The following is a 17,557-nucleotide window of genomic DNA, read 5'->3' as shown; positions in this document are numbered from 1 at the left end:
CAAATGTTCAATTCATATATGGACGATAAAGACATACAACAAAAAGTGCAATCTCGCCTCGATTTTCTCTTTACACCAGGTATTGGAATTGCTTTCATATTAACGCCCAAAGATGCTGCAGAAGGTTGAATGAAGATAAAACCGATTTTATCACTGCTACAGTTGAATTCGCCAAAAAGATCAAACCTGAAATTGCTGACGCTGCTGAGGATGAATTGATTGCTTTTATAGGAAAAATGGCTGCGCTGCCTGAGAGAAGAAAGGAAACAATATTCAAGATGAACGCGCGAAATTATTGGAAGATTATCGGTCGCGATAAATATCCTGCTCTTTACGAAATTGCTAAGCCTATTAACGAAATGATCTGCTCATCGGCTACAGCAGAAAGAGCTTGGCTGATGGATACAAATGACAAGACTGATTGCATTTTGAAGAAGGTGCAATTCGCAATGAAATTGAATGTCAAGAAATCACCGAATAGGCGCCAGCATTACATTTTTTTATTACTGTAAGAATCTTTGAAAACTCCTATTGTTACTAATCACTGAATTTATAATAAAGTTAAAATATTACTTAAAACATTTTATAAGTTTAAAACTTTTTTTGTTGATTTCAAAAAATCGGCTGCAAAGCAGTAAATTTTGTCTGCGCAGACAAACTACACTGTCTGCGCATGTCTGCGCAAATCTGCGCAGACAGTCAGAACCCTATATAAAAGTTTTATGATAAAAATAATTCTTTTTAGATTGTGTTGGTGATTTTTTGTCAGTTGTCTTGGTGATTTTTTCGATTTTCTCAAACTCTTCCCAAAATTTTTCACAAACTGTTTTTAAGCTTAAAGAATCAAACTTTCACAGAAGTTAAGCTTAACATATTAAAGTGTAGATAGTTAACCCTATCATATTATGAGTAAAAAATGCCATAAACGGCTTACTTTAATGGTTTTCAATTTTTGGCCAACATAATATACTGAAGTTCCACACTGTGCATTATCAGCATTGGTACATTTTAGGAATGGTACAATATGGTTAAATGCAGTTTGAACTTTCCAGGTTATATTTGAAAAATTATTTTCAAAGTTGTCATTTACTTATTCAGTTAAATTAAAGTGAGACGTTTGGAATTCCACAACAACAATTGCATTATCAACTTTTACTTTTACAACAGAAGCAGCTCGTTTTTTGCCTGAAACTTTCTTGAGCATTAAGTTTTAAGAAACAACTCAACTTTTCTTTAAAATCAACACGAGCAAGAATCTCTAACTTATCCAATTGTTTCTTGGCATTGTTGTCATCAAATCAAATGCCATGGTAGTTTCTAAAAATGTTAACTAAATTTAACCTTTTTTAAAAGGTTAAATTTAGTTAACATTGAAAGCCTGGTTTTAAAAATATGATTCCAAAAGTTGTAACTATTGAATTTAAAAAATTGTGAGCAGGGAAAATAAAAGAAATTTTAAACATCATCTTTAAGTTTAACCTGATTCAAACATATAACATACTCAACCAAAGAAAAGTGCAAGACCATCGAAACACCAGGTGTAAAGTTGCATGAAAAACAAATCAGTTACACCATTAGAGTTTAAAACTATTTTAACAATAATGACCAGAAATTCATTGAAACTACACTGATAAACGGTAATAGTTCAATTTGTAAGGTACACGATAGTTCTGCATTTACTTCATGATTTTAATAAAGGAGTCGAGACCAGAGACAATTGCTAATTAAAAGATAACTGGTAAAACCTGTTTCGAGGAGCCATGACCAAGATATCTAAATAAATCACCTTCGAACCTGAAAGTAAAATTCATTATTTTTGCTGGGATAACTCTTGATCTAAGAAATATCTGTGGACATAAAAAAAATGATCAGCTGAGAAAATCTAGCGAATACTTTTGGGAGATTTTTATAAGAAGATAATTGAGATGATTCTAATATAGAAAGACACTTTAGCTATGAGTCCAAAGGTGGTAAGAGAATATTTTTTAGTAATTTTTGATTAGATATTATTATCTGTATTTTTAAATATTTTAAAAATATCCTTGAGTTAAGTATTTAAGATTATATATTAATGAAGCGAAAAGAACCATTAGTAAGTATCATTAGCATTTCATTTATATTTTAATTGAGAAATTGATTTTGATTGTATTAAGGTTTTTTTTGAGCCTAAATACGAACCAAACACGAACTACATAGACATTTACATAACACTAAGGGCCACCCAACACTCGAACTCCCAAACGTATCCAAACATAACCAAACATATTCTTGATTGATTTACAAATAAATGGCTCAATTAAATTGGCTCCTATTCCGGTATTCCAAGTCTCACCATTGCAGCACCAGTTCGAAGTAATGGAGTCTATATTGGTGATGGTAAGCATTACTATCCAACTTTGGAATTAACAGAAAGTTTCGTTTACAAATCAGAGCAGCCTTAACCAAGTTATTCATTCAAGCTTTATGATTTAAGGCTGATTACAGAGTTGTCTTTGTATACAAGTGGTATGTTACGATGTCCACTTACAATCTCTGACGTTGTAGCTCCTACCATTGTCGTCAATAATGAGTTTTCATTTTGAGTGCCGTATCCTAAGATTCGACGAGACTTGCCGTCGGTAGTAAAGGTGATCTTAAATCTTGGTAATTAACTATCCGCGATGCTTTGTGCTGGAATATTGGAAAAACTGGTGAACATTATTATATAGATCAGTTTGCAAGTCAAACACCAGAGCTTACGGATGGCCTTACCTCAGTGAGGCACTTTTCTGAATCCATTTGGGGATTTACTATTCGCGTACTTTCGGCAAAGCTGTCCGCAAGGAGTACGATTATAGGTACGATTGCTACCGCTTTAGATGTGCAAGAGTTTGTGAATGCTCTTGAGGCACACAAAAAGACCGATAGATCTTCCAACTAAGATTGGTCGGTATCAAAGCATTTTATCTAACGTTTCATTTTATCTCAGCGTTGCTTTTTTGTCTAGTTAATATCTTATACCACAAGGCTTGCCAATTAAGTCCAGACTCTACTGCAGAGTACAACAAAAAGCTACTTCACGCTCAGCTAAGTGTATTTGATGCAGTCGAAATTGATATTGTTAAAGTTGGTAGTGTAACTATCAAGACAAACTGACATGGATTGTCATAGGTAGGTTAGCGCTCTTGATCACTGGGCTTGCTATTAAATATGCATCTTCTATGAGGTAATATTAGCTCCGTACATTTTTTGCACATCGTTTGACGAAGTAATTAATTGCACAATTTCCTCCAAACATCTGATCATGTTTGCAGGAAAATCAATCAAGTAAGTTTGTGAAGATTAATGTTTACAGGACTACTTTCTAGACTTACTGCCAACTTGCGCACTCCATTGGCAGCGGGTCGATGGAAGATGTCATTGAGACGGATTACTTATGAGGGTATATATTGGTTCTACTGGATGTATTGAAAGTAAAAAATATGACATTTTTTCATCAGTGACAGTGGGCAATGGAGTTCAAACACTATTTCTAAAAGCGTTACTTCTTCAAATGTTACAAGGTAGTGGAATGCGTATACTTTGAACCATCCTTATTAGTATACAAACCTCTCATACTAGATAGCAGTTTTGGTGAATTGCGACTTACACTTCCAATCATTTCAGGACGCAAAGTTCTTATGTCAGTAGCAGGCTCAGTAACTGTAATACTATGTCCCGGTACAAGTGACTGAGACATGGAACCTTTTGCCTGCTTCTAGAGAGACTTTGTTAGCGATGTTTAGAGCTGGTAATAATTGGTAAATAGTAAAGAATGATAAATGCAAGTTATTGCACTTGTGTTTCTGAGACAGCACACACGTGGCAATTTAAAATGGCCCTTTCCTGGACCAATGTCATTGAAATTGAGGATATTGAATTTAGAGTTAAATAATCAGCGCAGGAGGACAATACCAGAATGACTCTCAACCATTTCATCGGTGGTTGATAAAGCAGGTATTATAAACGGAGTCGTCAAATACTCACTAGCAGCTAAAGGAATTGGTATTTTTACCGGTATTAGTCTTGCAGCTGCTGGTGGAGCTTCATGTGGTTTTCTTTCCTTGATCTTAACACTTATACAAAAGTGTTAGGCATCCTCTTCAAAACGATTCCATATACTATAGAGAGGTAGGCGACTCACTTCAGGAGGGAATGTCACAAGTCCTTTCCAATGGTGAACTCTCAGCGGACGAGTTTAAATTGTTGGAAGAATACTTATATAATTACTTCTTCCAAGGTTAAAGCTCCAGTCAATGTGTTGATGGTCATGAGAGTTTTAAAAACTTTTCTGACCCCTAACATTGACCCTTGCCTTTATCATTAATATCAAAGGTCATCTTATCAAATTCTCTTAGCTCTAAAAACGCCAGGCTGTTTTCTGCTCTAGCAAAAATTTGAAGTGATTGTTTTTGTGCTGTTCCAGCGGTTTGAGACGGGCATCAGATTGACGGGGTGGCGGTGAGTCAGCACGAATCTTACAAATATAAGTACCAGATGCAACAATGACTAGACCACGAAAGTAGAGCGCAAACACTTCTGCTTTTACAGCAAATGTGCTTGTATTGTCTCGACGGACTGTTGATTCAACGGCTGCTCATCTTGTTTTTGCGTGCGTAAAACTTGCTGACGACATGATGTCTTAACTGGCTTGTAGCCCTTGTGGTTCTTTTAGTAATGCTAGACGGGATTGTAAATAAGCCAGGCCAAGATTAATTTATTTTTGTTGTTGCAGTTTGTGAATGAGGGCCTCCTGTCGAACTTTTCTAGAAGCAGCTGACACCTTTTCAGCTTTAACAGCCAGTGTATTGTTAACTCCTTTCCTTTAAGCTAGTGTGTTGATCCCAAGCTGTACGTGTTACATCCACTTGCTGAAGTGTGCTAAACATCGCACTCAACGACGCAAAGGCTAATCCAAGTTTATGATAGGTCTCTCCTGCAATAATAGACAGTGCAGTTTGCAAAACTTGATTTTTGAATAGATTATCCTGAAAAGCGAAGTAATCTTCCACCGGAAATACTCTTTTGATTAGACCTATATATGTTCAAGCTGTTATCTGTGAAAATCCATTTCCTATATTTCGCTCCATGCGCGCTGTATTGTAGGCGAACAATTTATTGTACGTCGACATGACAATGTATTACTTCCTCAGGAGTCATATGTGAAAGTTCATCATGTGTAAAAAAACGTCTGTGAAAGTTGTTAACGTTCTTTCCCGAGATAACCGTAGTGAAACGCTCCCTATAGATCTTGTTGCCTGGGGAATCCCCAACCGTTATACCAATGCTTGTACTGTTTTTAGGCTGATCTGATAAATCTTTCATAGTAAATTCATATTTGAATTTGAAAAAGAATTGAAGTTGAAAGAGTGGATACTTTGTAAAGTAATTGAGAGATCCAACAAGCCATACGAGCTGGATAGGGGTCTCAAATACGGCACAAAAAAAAGTTCTTACTGAAAATGAGTTTGTAAATGATAAAAGACTAATGAAACACCACATTATTGAGCATGCGAGTAGTGCTATACAGCCAGGCCCAAGATGCGCTATGGCTTTGATATTTTACCCTGAGCAAGAAAACCATGTCATCTGTATTATACTCGTGACTGACATATCTATACAAGATGCTCCATGCGCACCGAGCACAATTGTGGGCAACAACCTTGAGCTGTTTCTCATACTTGCATGTAATGACTTCCAGTTATATCTGACTTAATTTATCTCTTTCTTTTTTTATTCCTTTTATAAGAAAACAAATAAGTTAGAAATTAGTTTCCCTTTGTTAAAGAGTTAATACTAAAGAGCTCTAAACAATTCGCAATAAGCTTGCAATAAACTTGTAATAAACTCGAAATAAACTCGCAATAAACTCGTAATAAACTCGCAATAAGCTCGCAATAAGCTCGCAATAAGCTCGCAATAAGCTCGCAATAAGCTCGCAATAAGCTCGCAATAAGCTCGCAATAAGCTCGCAATAAACTCGTAATAAACTCGCAACAAACTCGCAATAAACTCGCAATAAACTCGCAATAAACTCGTAATAAACTCGTAAAAAAAATTCGCAACAAATTCGCTATAAACTCGCGATAATTTTGCAATAAATTTTTTATGGTTGTAGTCTTAAAGTTATTCTCTGACTGCAGCACCCAAAGGCGGTGTTTAAGGGTTAACAGATTTTAAACGTTTAAGAGAGTTAACAAAAGAACTGAGGTTATATTATTCCAGTTTCGAAGGCTTTAATAAACTCTCCAACGCATTAATATTTTTTAGCAGTATTGAGTACTCTTCACCTTTAAGTTAACAATCAAACAGCTACGGCCTTAAAAACCTAAACATTGGTCGCATTGCTCTGCCGTGGTATCCATGAACTCCAAATATTTTCAAGATTTTTGCAAACTCTTTTTGTATTTCAAGCTAGAATGCGTTATCAAGGAGATCAACTAGTCGAAGGTTTATGCAACTGAGATAAGATGTTTATCTAAAAGTTTAGATTTTTTTTAAAAATTCTTATAGGGGTTTTTGTAAGAATTAGCAAATGAATGGATACTCCCTTGTGCTCTGAGTTCACCGTGAATTTGAAAATCATGCATTATTTCTTAGCTAGTGTTACACTTAATATAAGGATGTCTTGATGCTTCAATTTCAATTCCAAAAAACATTGTCCAACTCCATATCAAAAGTGCAAAAGTATTTTAAATCGTTAGGCTTTAAAACAGTAAGAATTTTCTCAACATTCGGATGAGATTCAGTCCTATTTTAGCTGATAACAAAGAATCTGTTTATGCCTCCGTTACTGTAGTTTTTATTGTCTATTTCTTTCTGATAGCTAAATTTTTTTTAAGGAATATTTTACATTCTCCCACTTTTCTTTATTTATTTAAATATGCTTTTTAAACTCCACCTGCAACGTCAATCCCTATCTTTGTAACTCTCTTTTACCACTTCTTTAATAAGTTCTCTATTGTTTTTACAGTAAACTAATTTTCTGGAATCTTTCCAATATTGATTTATGTTACATCAAAATATTCATTAAAAAACTCATCTTCATCGCTCAATTTGCTTTTATATCATTTTCAAATAAGTTACTTCCAGCTTCGAAATATGTTGTTGGCCCCCTGTCTTTTATCAAGCAACCAAAAAAGTTCGTGCGGTTTATCCTTATTGCCTATTTCTAAGAAATATATTAAGAAAACTGGTTGTGTGTGTGTGTGTGTGTGGGGAGGGGGGGGGGGGGGGCGAATGATTTTGCATATAAATAAAAGCTTGTTTTAAGGAGAACCAATCAGTGTGTTTCATAAGTTTTATAAGTGCGTTTTAAATTTAAAAGTCTTAAGTGGAGAATGGCTGTGTCAGATGCGATAATTCGCGCCTGTTTACTTTATTTTTTCAAACTTGGAACCAAAGCTGCAGAAGCTTGTCGTAAGATATGCGCTGCTTTTGGGGAAGGTACCATAGCAGAACGGACGGGTCAAAAGTGGTTTAAAAAATTTTCTTCTGGAAATGAAAACCTTGAAGATGAACTAAGATCTGGAAGACCATCCACCGTAAACAACGAGGATATCAAGCTGGCGATCGAGCAGGACTCCAGTCAAACATGTCAGGACCTTGCCTTAAGATTTAATGTGAGCGATGAAACTATTTGTTTACATTTGCACCAACTTGGAAAACGTCGGAAGCAAATGGGTACCTTATGAGTTGAGTGAAACAAACAAGCTACAGCGCTTAAACCATTTGTTCTTCATTGCTTTCCCACCACAATTTAGTGCCATTTTTTGACCGGATGTTAACAAGCGACGAAAAATGGATTATGTACCGCAACAAAAAACGAACATATCATTGGCTAGCCAGTAACGATCCAGTAACGATTACTCCTAAACCAAGCATTCACCAACAAAAGTTTTTACTGTGTGTATGGTGGACAAACCATTACTGCTGAGATATACTCAGCCCAATTGGACAGAGTTTCGGTTGCTCTTCACCAAATACAAGCAGCTTTGGCAAACAGAAAAGGTGTTGTATTCCACCAGGACAACGCCAGACCGCACACCGCAAAAATCACGCGGGAAACTCTAGCACGTTTACAATGGGAGATTCTACCTCACCCTCCGTATTCACCAGACCTTGCGCCAAGCGACTATCACCTGTTTTTGGCCCTGAATAATCATATGAGAAATCGACAGTTTCGAAATAGAGAAAATCTCGAAAATGAGTTCATTCAATTTTTTAGCTACCAAACTCAAGACTTTTACAAAAATGGAATATACCAGCTTGTTTCACGATGGGAGAAAGTTATTCTTGCTGAAGGAGACTATTTTTCAGAATAAACTTTATTAAAACTGTTTTTATGTGTATTTATTTATGGATCTGTAAAACCGCACGAACATTTTTGGTTGCCTGATACTACGACACAGTAGTAGTAGTAGTAGTAGTAGTAGTAGTAGTAGTAGTAGTAGTAGTAGTAGTAGTAGTAGTAGTAGTAGTAGTAGTAGTAGTAGTAGTAGTAGTAGTAGTAGTAGTAGTAGTAGTAGTAGTAGTAGTAGTAGTAGTAGTAGTAGTAGTAGTAGTAGTAGTAGTAGTAGTAGTAGTAGTAGTAGTAGTAGTAGTAGTAGTAGTAGTAGTAGTAGTAGTAGTAGTAGTAGTAGTAGTAGTAGTAGTAGTAGTAGTAGTAGTAGTAGTAGTAGTAGTAGTAGTAGTAGTAGTAGTAGTAGTAGTAGTAGTAGTAGTAGTAGTAGTAGTAGTAGTAGTAGTAGTAGTAGTAGTAGTAGTAGTAGTAGTAGTAGTAGTAGTAGTATCCATTTGGAGTAGTTGCAGTTGGAGCAAATTCACAGATTTTACAAACGTAGAATGGTTGATTTCTGGTAATAGTGCTTACTTCAACTTTTAGAAATTGTACGTCTCACTTATGTTTTTCTCTCCTTTTTCCAGTTTTTCTAAAGCTTTTCTACATTTAGCACAGAATCCATTAGGAAAATGTTGCAGTTTCTTAAGATTTAACTGGACATAAAGCAACTTTATTTATCAAAGCAAATGATGTAAAACACTACACTACGTGAATGGAGGTGAACAGGAATGAGGTAGTAAAGTTTTTTAAAGTTTCCTTTACCCGCACAAAACATAGAACAACAAAATATATCCTTTTTAACCTTTCATCCGTATTTAAAAACAGAAAACATTTTTTTTAACTCTACAAACAAGGATATTTTCCTAATTCAAGGTATTTTATGCCACTGTAGATAACAATGCAATAAACAACTGTGCACTTCCATTATTAATTTATGTTGTTTTAAAAGGAACAATAAAAAAAGGATGTAGCTAAACATCCTCCTCTTCCATACTAAATAACTTCCAATTTATTATTTTTGCCTTAAAAACCTTTTTTTATGGCTTATCTTTTTGCACCTTTGTTTTGTATTAGGCGTGTTCAAGAAAATAAAATTTCGAAAAGGCGAATACATAACAAGCTAAATTTGGGGCAAATATAAAAAAATTACAATTACAAAAAAAAAAAAAATCAAAAATATTGAGATTTACCTTGGGCTCAAGCGTTAAAACTCCCCTAAAAATGCCCCAAATAGTACCCTTGTAGCAAGGCTTTGCGCACAAGGTAAATCTTAATATTTTTGATTTTTTTAATGTGTTCATAATAATCTATACTTTTTTTTTAAATTGATGTGTATCCGTGATTTTTCTTAATAGTTCTTTAAATTGAAAACGATTTTATGCAAAAAAACGAAAATGTGCGCATTTAACCCTTTATGGGCCCTTGTTGCCATATAGCAACAAAAGAAAAATGAAACTGTACCTCAAAACCTGATCGTTAATAATTCCCCATATAAGACCAAAGCTGCCAAAATGACAAAATGATAAAATGATAAAAAAGTTTGAACTTTTTTTCTTAGGCCCTTAAGTTTTTTGAAAATATTGACATATTTTTTTTAAAAAGTATATTTTTTAATTTGGTCAATAAAGGGTTAACAAAAGAATGCGCAATAATTGGTACTTATTTATTTGTTTATATTCACATTGTTTGGTTTTCATTTTAATTGTATTTAGCTTTTTAAAAAAAACGTTTTTTTATAGGTTGATTGAATGATACAAATTTAAATTACGTGCAACTGGTATCTATAAAAAATATTTTTTTAATATAAATACTAAAGTTTAAGCTATCTTCTGAATTTTGTAGCGTAAGCTAAGTAGTCTTTTTGCGATTCTTTTCTTGCTTATAACTTTGTTATTTTGTTTCTTGGTTAATAAAGATTCACTGCCTGATGCCTTAAAAAGTGAGCGAACTTTATCCACAGCAATAAGCCTATTTTGTTTTTCTTCCTCGTCTCTGTAGTGGTGAACAAATTGTTGAATCATTCCATTTGCCCTTTCAGCGTGGTCGTTTACACAAACAATACTTTTTGCAATATTTAAAAATAATTTATATGTTGATTGCGTGTGCCAATACTGAGGTGGTAAGGTCAGCTAATCATCAATTCGTTGATCTTTTATTCCGATCATATCAAACATTAACCAGGAGAACTCATCAACCAAAGAAGCTAAGCTAGGAATTTGCTAATGAATGTTAAGTTCAGTTTTCAACAATTTTTCTATATCCTTTTTTTTTGCTTATTTTCAGTTTTAAAGTAACATGACTTAGGTTTTGGAAATGATAATATTGCAGCAGCAATTTTTTTCTTTTCTTCGAGTGCAACACCATCATCCAGCAAGGCTAAAGGAATTAGAGTTGAGTCAAGATACCATGTATGTTTAAATAAAGAATTCAACACAGCATCAACAGCAAATGGTTCTGCACATACTGCTTTTTACTGATGCATTTGATGAATAGCAGTTACATCCATAAAAGGAGCTTTGATTGTATCATTTGATTGCAGGTACAACTTTGCATAAAAACAAGCTATGAATTCAGTTATTACCTTAATATGTTCTCTATTTTTTTGAATAAAATCAATTTGAGGTGAAAGAATTTGCATTTTTAAATAGTATATAGATTTCCCAAGAAATCTTGCATGATAAACCGCTCCATTTTTTCGAACTTTAATGATAGAAGGAGAAAGATAGCTGACCACTAGCTCTGCAAGTTCTTTTCTATCTTCCCTTACAATATTATTTCTCAATAAGTAAGATCTACAATACTCAAGAGATTCTGTAGCAGCTTTTTCAACAACAGTTCCTTTAATTTCTTCCCAACCAAATTTTGCTAACATAGATGGGTTGTACTCAAAATTAGGCTGCTCAAACAAGTTTTTGAAATGTTTAAACAAAGGGTTATCGGTGGCCGTAGTTTTTTCATTTGTTATAGCCTCACAAAAGTGAGTGATTCTCAACTCAGAAACATGATGTCTGCAAGCTAAAAAAATTAGACATTTATTTAACTCAGTAGATATTCTTACTAAAGATCCTTTATGTATTCCTGTATTGCTTGATGTGGTATCAAAACAAAGTAATCCAATCTTTGATTCGAGATTGTACTCTTTTAGGACTTTCATTACACCATTCTACTGATCTTCTCCAGATGAAGATTGTAATGGCGTAACTCCGAGAAGATGGGACTCATTATCAATAGTTGCCAGAACAGCAAGTCTAGCATACTTTAACTTTTTTCCATTATTAATTTCAAAAAGTGTCTTTCCGTCAAAATGTATAATGCATGGGTAGGGAGAAGCTTTGATGCTAAGTTCGACATCTTCTTTAGTAATAACTGCCATTTCATGAGCTGTTTGTTTCATCTTTCTAGATGCTGTTGACCTACTGCAATTTTTATTTGTAAGATCAACCCCAGAACTATCAAGGATTGCAGCGGTAACTTTTATCAAAACGTTTGGAGAAATATCAGTAATTGTGGCAATTAGAGCAACATTGCCAGAAATAATATCTTTTGGGATCTCAGCTTTTATAAGACTACTTGACTCTGTAGAACGCCAATATCCTGGTTCAAAATCGGAATCAAAGGTTGAATCTTCCCTGGTGTCCGTACCAAATTCTAACTCTAACTTATTTCTACTGATTTAGCAGCATTTTGTATAGATGGATTTCTCTTTCTTGTATTCTCCGAAATCTAAACAGCATACATTATAAAATAAAAACTAATGTACCCAAAATAAAAACCAATGAAAAACTGGAGAAGAGTGAGCAATGATAGGAGAGTTTTTAAATTCAGAAAAAAGGTTTATAATATGGATTTATATTATAATATATAATACCTTCTCGCTATATTTTTTGTCTTCAGGCCCTTGAAATAACTTTCTGTTGTGTTCTTGATCGTATAAAAAATCTAGGTCCTCTTTCCTATCTAGGTCTGATCTATTATTGTCCTTCTTTATCCAGTTTTGTAAGTCTGCTATTCCTGCCCAAAAGATTTTTCCCAGCTCCTTTCTAAAATCTTGTTGCTTTTTTAATTCTAAAGGTGACCTCCTGTGCATGTTTTTTTTTCAAGCTCAAATATTTTTTGTTCAACTTATTCAGCTTTTGTACCAAGTTATTATCTGATTGAAGAGGGAATCCAGCTTTAAGCCAGGGACCCTTGATTTTGCTTAGAATACACCTACAATACAGTTCAACACATCTCTCGTATTTTCTGTCTTTTTTTACCGAGCATGCAATTATCATTGACTTTTTTGATATTTTAGAAAGCGTCGACTTATTAAAAGCTATGTGTTGTAAAATATCTAATCCAGTTGGCAGTTGATCAACTTAAGTTAATAACAAAAATATTCAGGTTGAGTTTGCTCTTGTACAACGTGAAATCTTATAATCATAAGATTTCACATTATAAACTATAATTTTATATCCTAGATATTTTAAATTAAAAAAAGCTAAAAACAAATTCGTTACTAGGTTTCACTTTCTCAATATTAATTTCGCTGGTTTCACTTTCTCAATAATATAATGTTTGTTTTTTTTTGGTTTTTATATTTCGCTTTTCATTTCCACTTTTTAATAGTTTCTTACTTTTATTTGCACTTGAAACTTTCATTTTTTGTGACTCTCCTTGGTTTTCTATTAAATTGTCCATTATAATTTTTAAAACTATTTTAAAAGAAATGACATTCACTAATTTCAAAATAAGAGATGAAACTAAAATGTTTACTGCAGAATTTCGCAATATACATTAATGTTAATTTACAACTGTCAGTTTCTTCTTTTTACAAGTTTTAGACAGGTAAGGGGGCATCCATAAAGTACGTACGCAGGTATGGGGGGAGGGGGGTTACCAAAAAACGTACAAATGCGTACAAGGGGAGGGGGAGTGTTCAAGACAGCGAGTACGTACGCGGTTTGACTATCTTTCTCAGGAATTATTTTTAAAACTTGATCTGCATAAAAAGCAACGAACTTTTCGAATGTAAAAAATCTTTTTTTTAAATTACGCAACCTGCTTTTTATCTTTTCAATTAAAACGTTACAACAAGTTAATTTTTTATTATTTTAAATTAATATTTTATTATTAACTTTTTATTAACAATGTACTACTTCAAATTATTATTAAAGTTTAAATGTATTTTTTCTGATTATAAAAAACAAATATTTTTAAAAACAACAATTTTAGTGCTAATAGAGACCAACACCTTTCACTGCGAAATGTAACTGCAATTAATTTGAGTCGGGTTATTTTTTTACGTTCTTCGCTTTAACGACACTGAATCTTATGATGAAATCGTTTATTTCCAAATAAACAAAAACTTTTATCTTTCTAATCGAATAATTGAAAACGTTGCAACCAAAAAAAAACTGCTTACTCCCAAGATGTCGAACGAATTTGTTGGGAACAAGAAAAAGTATCTTCAGCTCCTTGAGTTAAATAAGAAAGCATATTCAACACTTGAAAAACAAAAGCAGTATCAGCACGCACAGGAGTTGTGGAAAATAGTAAAATATGATCAGTCTTTGTATGAAAAAAAAGTAAACGAATTAAAAGTGAAAGCAAAAAAGTCAAAAGGATCAATCATGTCATTCTGAGGAAATGCTTTATCACCGCCTAACAAAAAGAAAAAAGATATCCATCCAGTGCCGTCTTCGTCAAATAAAATACAAAGTTTTCCGAACGCAACTACGACAGAACCTGAAAGGATTGAACTTAGTAAGCCATTTTTTGTAATTATTTACAAACTTTTTCTCTCGTGATTTTCTATATATTGAATTCAACCGAATTGGTAATTAAACTACATTGTACGACTATATTGCAATTGCATAGTTTGATTCATCATAATTGAACAACTTGACCATTTTCTCTACATCCAATCTCTATAACTGTCAAGAATTTATAATAGTTTATTTTTGGGTATTTCCTAATTTAGATTTAACATCAAACGAGAAGGAAAGAGCAAATCCGGCGCAAGTTAAAAGTCGGAAGAAAATCTCAGATCTTGAATCACAGCTTTCATCCTTGATAATCTTACGCGATTCTGGTTTGTCTACTGTAATGAGGAAACAATTAGACAATGTGAAAGAAAGCATAAGAAGAGAAAAAACAAACTTGGACAGGTAAATGTTAAGAGATATATCGAATAGAGCTAAGAAGTATAGACAGACGTCTTGGCCATAAAAACTAAATTTTTAAGCAGGCAGTAACTTTCAAAATTTTGTTTTTCAAATTGTCAATAAGAACTTCTAATTGAGGATTTACAAAGTTCGCAGAATCCAGGAAACCTTAAGTATAGAAGGTTTTATAACGGAATCAAAGATTTATGTAATATTTTGTTTTCAGATTGATTCGTGAATCGGCACAACAAAGAAAACGGAGGCAAAAACTTAAAGAGGGCATCGAAACAGTTTGTCAAAACAACCCTGAAGTATCAAGTGCTTTGAAACAGTTTATGCGAAACCATCCTGGACGACCACGGCTCGAAATTGATCAACCAGAACTTTTATCAACAATCATAAAAGTTGTGCAAAATTCATCAGCAGCAGATGAGCGTCGAAGAACAGAATGTCTTCGCAGTGTCTCCACTTTGGATGATCTTCAGAAAGAGCTGACGAAAATAGGCTTCAACTTGAGTAGAAGTGGTTTGTACCTTCGTCTTTTACCACGACGTGAAAACACTCATGAAGGAAAAAAGCATGTAAAAACAGTTCCTGTGAAGCTACTACGTCCAGAAAATTCATTGCGAAAAAGAAATGATGGTAGAATGTTTGCCAAATCTTTTATTGATGACATGTTTGAAGTTTGCAAATTGTTTGGACCAAAAGCTGTGCTTTTCATGTCCAATGATGATAAAGCCAGGGTACCGTTGGGTCTTACTGCTGCAAGGCTTCAAGTGCCGTTGCTGATGCATATGGAATACAAGGTCAAACTTATGGATCATGGCTTTGTCGTTGGCCCACAGCACAAGTTAATCCCATCGGTGTATAGCATATGCGAAGTTAACAATAATGGAAATGTATCCTACAGTGGAAACACTTTCATACGCATAAGAAGTGGGAAACACGATACATCGAATGCTTTTACACATGCTTTTACACATGCTTTTGATGTTAGGGAGCTTTTTGAAACCAAGATGGTTAGACGTAAACCAATTATGTTAATGGAGACTGATGGAGCTCAAGATGAGGCACCACGCTTCCCTAAAACGTTAGCAGCTGCTGTGGATCTCTTCCGCTTGCTGGATTTAGATGTCTTGCTTCACGGTGTGAATGCAGCTGGGCTTTCAGCCTTCAACCCCATTGAAAGAAGAATGGCACCTCTTTCTCGTGATTTGGCTGGAATAGTTCTTCCCCATGATTATTTTGGCGATCACCTTGATTCTTCTGGGAAGACAATCAACCAAGAACTGGAGGTAGAAAATTTCCAAAAAGTGGCTGACGTTTTATCCCAAGTTTGGGAGAAAACCGTCATCGACGGTTACCTTGTTAATTGCCGGGCAGTACCAGTTGGAAAAGCATATAAACCGCTGAATCCTGATCCTGTTTGGGCAGAGAAACATTGCCAGCAATCGCGATACTGTCTACAAACTGTGAAATGCCAGGACAAGTTATGTTGTTCATCGTTTGAAATAAATTGGCTGAATACCGTCCCCCAACGTTTCATTCCATTTCCGGCTATCTACGAGTACTGCGAGAATGGTTACAAAGCGATGGAACCGTCTCGATATTTTAAAAACATATCAAACCATTCAAACTTTGCACCTCTTACGCATAGGCTTTTGCTACAAGATATACCTACAGAAGGCTTAAAGTACGACATTATACCATTTGATCTGTGTTGTCCTTCATTGGAAAAAATGCTTTTAAACAGAATTTGCGACAAATGCAATAAATACTGGCCGAGCGAGGCAGCAATGAAACGGCACAAGAAAGCACATAAAAAACAAAAAATAAAGATTGATATGGAGAGTGATTTAAGTGAAAGTGAAGAAGTCAGTGAGGAGATTACTAATGAAAGATTAGAAGTAGAGTTCATGCCTGTTTTCCATAACATTTTCAATTTATTTAAGTCACCATTTATGGAAATATAAATAGCTAAATTGATCTTTTTTGTATTTAATGATTTGAAAACTTTTTTTTTTTTTTGGGGGGGGGGGAGGTCATACTTTTTAATAAATAACGCGTACGTACGCAGAGGGGGAGGGGGTGTTAAAAGCGTACAAGTGCGTACAAGGGGGGAGGGGGGGTCCAAAAGCATTGGTTTTACTGCGTACGTACTTTATGGACGTCCCCTAATAAAATTGTTTATTAAGTGAGAACAAAAGAAAAATGCAAACAAAGTACACAAATCAAATAACAAAATACATTAATAATTAATAAACCAAACAATGTGAATATAAACAAATAAAATAAGTATAAATTATTGCGCATTCTTTTGTTAAATGCGCATATTTTCGGTTTTTTGCATAAAATCGCTTTCAATTTAAAGAACTATTAAGAAAAATCACGGATACACATCAATTTAAAAAAAAGAATAGATTATTATGAGCACATTAAAAAAATTTAAAATATTAAGATTTACCTTGTGCTCAAAGCCTTGCTACGAGGGTACTATTTGGGGCATTTTTAGGGGGGTTTTGACGCTTGAGCATAAGGTAAATCTCAATATTTTTTATTTATTTATTTTTTTTTAATCATATTTTTTTGTATTTGCCCTAAATTTAGCTTGTTGTGTATTCGCGTTTTCGAGATTTTATTTTTTTGAACACCCCTACTTTGTATACTAATACCAAATATCTTTCCAAGCCCATAAAATAATTCTAAAAATATTAGTTATTTTAGAATTTTCTTGTATTAAATAATCAATGAAAAAAACTTTAAATTTATTCCAAAAGATTTACAGGATAATTTAGACAACAATGTCTGAATCCAAAGAAAATAGAGTTGCGTGTTATTAAATGTGATTGGATTCGCATCGTGTGATTGAATTTGCACAACTTATTATTAATCTTAATAACAAATCTTTATTATAGAAAATTAAAAAAAAGGGTTATTAAGACTTTTAAATGATAACTTTTATAAAACATAAATCTTTATTCAAGATGGCGAATATTAGTGATTTGTTGTAGATATTTCTATTTTCAACTACAAATTAGAAACCTTTACTTTG

General features: G+C 33.9%; 3 pseudogenes; 2 read left to right on the top strand and 1 right to left on the bottom strand.

The window, feature by feature from the left end:
* Positions 1-7,358: 7,358 nt before the first annotated feature.
* On the top strand, positions 7,359-8,342 carry LOC145194726 (histone-lysine N-methyltransferase SETMAR pseudogene; annotated as a pseudogene).
* Positions 8,343-10,176: 1,834 nt separating this feature from the next.
* On the bottom strand, positions 10,177-11,874 carry LOC149888847 (uncharacterized; annotated as a pseudogene).
* A 1,947-nt stretch (positions 11,875-13,821) lies between these two features.
* On the top strand, positions 13,822-16,478 carry LOC149888846 (uncharacterized; annotated as a pseudogene).
* Positions 16,479-17,557: the final 1,079 nt, after the last annotated feature.

Source organism: Hydra viridissima, unplaced genomic scaffold (genome assembly GCF_058129835.1).
Source record: "Hydra viridissima isolate aposymbiotic clone 2 unplaced genomic scaffold, HvirCarnegie_v1 scaffold_5, whole genome shotgun sequence".
Taxonomy (NCBI): Eukaryota; Metazoa; Cnidaria; class Hydrozoa; order Anthoathecata; family Hydridae; genus Hydra; species Hydra viridissima.
This window is presented reverse-complemented; position numbering and strand designations above follow the sequence as displayed.